This window comes from Mandrillus leucophaeus, unplaced genomic scaffold (assembly GCF_000951045.1).
Source record: "Mandrillus leucophaeus isolate KB7577 unplaced genomic scaffold, Mleu.le_1.0 Scaffold418, whole genome shotgun sequence".
NCBI classification, from domain to species: Eukaryota; Metazoa; Chordata; class Mammalia; order Primates; family Cercopithecidae; genus Mandrillus; species Mandrillus leucophaeus.
In genome coordinates, this window is record NW_012104454.1 from 828,133 (window position 1) to 833,057 (window position 4,925).

The 4,925-nt window shown below is 45.5% G+C and overlaps 1 long non-coding RNA gene across 1 annotated transcript in view; it reads right to left on the reverse strand.

Annotated features, from left to right (window-relative positions):
- Positions 1-3,728: 3,728 nt before the first annotated feature.
- LOC105548648 overlaps positions 3,729-4,925 on the reverse strand; it is a 16,838-nt gene continuing 15,641 nt past the window's right edge. Inside the window, exon 2 of the long non-coding RNA XR_001007424.1 lies at positions 3,729-3,895. This is a non-coding gene — a long non-coding RNA (uncharacterized LOC105548648). The remainder of the gene's footprint in view (positions 3,896-4,925) is intronic.

The window sequence follows — 4,925 nt, forward strand, 5'->3', positions numbered from 1 at the left end:
TTCTTCATCAATGGCCCAGAAGAGTACTGGGCATATAACATGCATTTTATAAATATTTGTTGAATGAATAAATGAATGGAATAAATAATGCATGTCAAAGTTCTTGTACACTGGAAAAGACCGCAGATAGTGATAAGTAGCCATGATAATCACTGACTTTTTTTTTTCTTTTTTTTTTTCTTTTTTTTTTTGAGACGGAGTCTCGCTCTGTCACCCAGGCTGGAGTACAGTGGCGTGTTCTCGGCTCACTGCAACCTCCGCCTCCCGGGTTCAACTGATTCTTCTGCCTCAGCCTCCCAAGTAGCTGGGATTACAGGTGCGTGCCACCACATCCAACTAATTTTTGTATTTTTAGTAGAGACGGGGTTTCACCAGGTTGGCCAGGCTGGTCTCGAACTCCTGACCTCAGGTGATCCGCCCACTTCAGCCTCCCAAAGTGCTGGGATTACAGGCATGAGCCACTGTGCCCGGCCGATAATCATTGACTTTTTTTAGTGTTCTGTTACAAGTGCTTTATATGCACATTATAAAGACAGTGTTACAGGAGCTCAGTGTAAAAAGCACAATGCTCACTACTTATCCTCCCTCACCATGGGAAGAAGGGATTTCTTCTTGGAGGAAACAGGAAAGGCCAGGGAATTACCACCCACAGAAGAGAGGACAGAGGGTAAGATGGTGGTCTTGGTTCCATTGTGTTAAAGGAAACTGGGAGGGGCATGGCTGGGCTGTATATCCACTGATGGCTGCTAAAATAGGACACCGAACCGAACAACATTAGGAATGGAGATGATACAGAGAGGCAGTTTTGTCTTAGAGTTACAAACCGAAGCAGAGTGAAGCTAAGAAGGGGGCATCTTTCCGCTGGCACTATGTTCATGACTCAGAAGGCTTGCATTATGGTGGCCAAGGCATGATCAACTCCCTGTAGCTGTCTACTACCACAGTAACTTTTTAGGGTTTCCTGACTGAGAATTTATTCAAAGGCCCTTGGCTTTTGGCAGTGCTTTCTCTCCTGTATCACAGAACCAATACTTGGTGAAAAAATACAATGAAGAGTTTCTAGCAGTTACACAGCCTGATTTCTGCTTGGCTTTTGCTTTGCTGAGAAGAGCTATAGTCACAGTCTCTCTCTCTCTCTCAATAAATTGGAGGAGAGGGGTCTGTGGTGTCTTGAGGAAGAAACGAGTGAAGCAGTAACTTCCCCAGGGTACTATTATTTGATTTAAAAAAAAAAATGCTAGGCCAAGCGCGGTGGCTCACTCCTGTAATCCCAGCCCTTTGGGAGGCTGAGGTGGGAGGATCACTTGAGGTCAGGAGTTTGAGATTGGCCTTGCCGACATGGTGAAACCCCATCTCTACTAAAAATACAAAAATTAGCCAGGCGTGGTGGCACGCACCCATAATCCCAGCTACTCAGGAGGTTGAGTCAGGAGAATCTCTTGAACCCAGGAGGCAGAGGCTGCAGTGAGCCGAGATCGCACGACTGCACTCCAGCCTGGGCGATAGAGCAAGACTCCATCTCAAAAAAAAAAGAAGAAAAAAAATTCTGTCACCAGATCTTTCCCCAATCAGTGTAGATTGGGTAACCCTATCTAAATGCCTTCTCACCCTAATCCAGATTTCTCATGCAATGTTCCCATTTTTTTTTCCTTTTGTATGCCCTTTTTGGAGACGCAGAACTCTAATTCCACGGGCTATCTGAAAAGAAGAAACCTTAGGTAATGTGTATTTGGCTCCCCCAGTTTTCTCTTCCCTGCCTGCTTCAATGTCTTTATCACTGAAGAGAGTGCATCATTTGAAAAGACAGATATAGACGGGGAAAGGGTGCTTAAAGTCTGGGGAATACAGAAGAGGTGCCCCTCCTGGGGCAGCCCCCCGGATTGGAAGAAGTGCTGGTCTTCTCTTGGTTTGTTGCCTTGTGCTGCCACCTAGTGTCCCAAGACCTTAAAATATCATACCTATATTTCATTCATTCAGATTCACTGATTCTTTCCATCTTTCAGCAAAATATATTAAACTTTCCCTCTGGCCAGCTATGAAGGCAAGTTGCCCTACCCCGCCAGTTGTTTCTAGGAATTCCTGTTGTCATCCTGTTCTAGACAGTTCCCTTGCTGTCCTTTGCTTTCTGTGAAAAGTGACTTTAACCTTTCTCTGAATATTCCAGGTAAATTTAATTCTAGTACTTCTTGCTATGGTTCAGACTCATTCCCTTCCGTTAGCATAAGTGGAGACTAGGTGCTCTGTAATCCCTTCCTAACAATCCATTTCCAGTCAAGGCTTTGGGTGGATGACAGTGTCCACTGAAGACAGCAGGAGAGAGAAATGACACAGTGTGAGGTTAGACAATGCTGCCACCTATTTGACATTTTATAAAGAGGGTCTGTATATGTCAGGATATTTCATTTTTACAGCACCCTACCAAGGGTCACAGGGCATGTATTAGCATTCCCATTTCACAGGTGAGGAAACAGGCTAAAGAAAGTCAATAGCTGGGCAAGGTGGCATGTGCCTGTCGTCCCAGCTACTCGGGAGGCTGTGGTGGGAGGATCACCTGAGCCCAGGAGGTTGAGGTTGTGGTGAGCTGAGATTGGGCCACTGCACTCCAGCCTGGACAACTAGAGTGAGACCCTGTGTCCAAAAAAAAAAAAAGAAAAAGAAAAAAAAAAAGAAAAAGAAAAAGAAAAAGAAGAAAGAAAGAAAGAAAGAAAAGAAAGTCAAGCAGTTGATTAACAGGGATGTAGTGGAAAAGCTGAGCAAGTAACAGGTTTCCTGGCTCTCATTCAGGGTATATGTCTTTTTTTTTTTTTTTTTTTTTTTGAGATGGAGTCTTGTTCTGTTACCCAGGCTGGACTGTGGTGGCACGATCTCGGCTCGCTGCTACCTTCGCCTCCCGGGTTTAAGTGATTCTCCTGCGTCAGCCTCCTGAGTAGCAGGGATTACAGGCGTGCACCACCATGCCCAGCTAATTTTTTGTATTTTTAGTAGAGACGGGGTTTCACCACGATGGGCAAGCTGGTTTCGAACTCCTGACCTCAAGTGATCCGCCCACCTCGGCCTCCCAAAACGCTAGGATTACAGGTGTGAGCCGCTGCGCCCGGCCGAGGGTATGTCTTTACAGCAGGCTGTCCAAAATGAGAGAATGGAAACCTAGAATAGAGAGCTCCTCCCAGGCAGGGAGGAGAAGACAGGCAGAGGGCAGCGGTGTCACAAGCCGTGCTCCAGAGGGGAGTGGATATGGCCTGGAGAGTGAGGAGGGCTTTTTCCTGCCTGAGAGTTGAGTGAGACTCCTTCTGTGGCACAAATGCTCCTCCTGGTGGCCGCAGCAGGCTATGGCAGGGAAGAGGAAAGGCAGGAGACCGGCTGGAGGGGCTGAGCTGGGTTGAGAAGAAAGTCCCGGAAGTAGCATCATTTAATTGACATTGATGTGAATTTCTAGAAACGCAGACATATTCATACTCAAGTGTAAACAGATAAAACCCAGTTTGAATGTATTTTATTTATTCCTATGATTACTATACCTAACATTTATTAAGCTCTTAATCTTTACTAGGCACCGTTCTAAGTGTTTTACTTGCATTGTATTTAATCCTCTCAACTCCATGAGGAGGTTAACCAATGGGCATTGAATCGCACAAGCAGAAAGTGGTGGAGGCAGGACTTGAACCCAGATGTGCATGACTTCAAAGCCCAGAACATGGCTTCCATCTTCCCAACACTCAGGACACAGCTGACTGTCAAAGTGAGCAAAATTTATTTATGTCAGAATCCAATGGAAAAAAAAAAATAGTCTCTCGTTTCAGGGGTATCCCTGATGTATTCCAGCTTCCAAGTACTGATTCCCTCCTAAAAGGCAATTCAGGTCAGAAATACAGCACAACAGCTCACCTGACAGAACCTGGAATGCAGAAGTGGAAGGATTAGCAAGAGTGGACTGAATGTTTGATTAATTAGAATCAGTCAAACTAAAATTGGTACATTGTATATGCCTACTCTGGACACTGCTTAGTGGGGGAGATAATGTTCGAGACACAAAGATGACTAAGAAATAGTCCATATCCTCTGAGAACATAAAAGACTAGAGGGGGAGACAAACATTTACAAAAATATCTCTGAGATGAGGAAAAATATGGTTTAAAAAAAAGCAAAAATACTAAGAGTGGGAGTTGGAAGAGGTAGACCTAAATGACTCCTTGGAAGATCTGAAAGGGTTTTCTGGCCAGGTATGGTGGTTCAAGCCTGTAATCCCAGTATTTTTGAAGGCTGAAGAGGGAGGATCTCTTGGGCCCAGGAGTTCGAGGTTGCAATGAGCTATGATTGCGCCAGTGCATTCCAGCCTTGGTGAACAAGTGAGACCCTGTCTCAAAATTTAATTATTAATTATCATTATTATTTTCTGAGGTGCAGTTTCGCTCGTGTTGCCCAGGCTGGAGTGCAGTGGTGCGATCTTGGCTTACCGAAACCTCCGCCTCCCGGGTTCAAGCGATTCTCCTGCCTCAGCCTCCCAAGTAACTGGGATTACAGGCATGCGCCACCACACTCCGCTAATTTTGTATTTTTAGTAGAGATGGAGTTTCTTCATGTTGGTCAGGCTGGACTCGAAGTCCCGACCTCAGGTGATCCACCCACCTTGACTTCCCAAAGTACTGGGATTACAGGTGTGAGCCACCACGCCTGGCAATTAATTTTTAAAAAGAAAGGGTTTTCTGTGGAGGTGGCAGCTGAACTGGGCTTTAAGTATTGGTAGGATTTCAACAGACACATATGAGAGGGGGATTAGATAGGGAAGAAAGGGAATTACAGAGAAGCAATAGTAAGAACAAAGACTTAAGGCCGGGTGCGGTGGCTCAAGCCTGTAATCCCAGCACTTTGGGAGGCCGAGACGGGTGGATCACAAGGTCAGGAGATCGAGACCATCCTGGCTAACA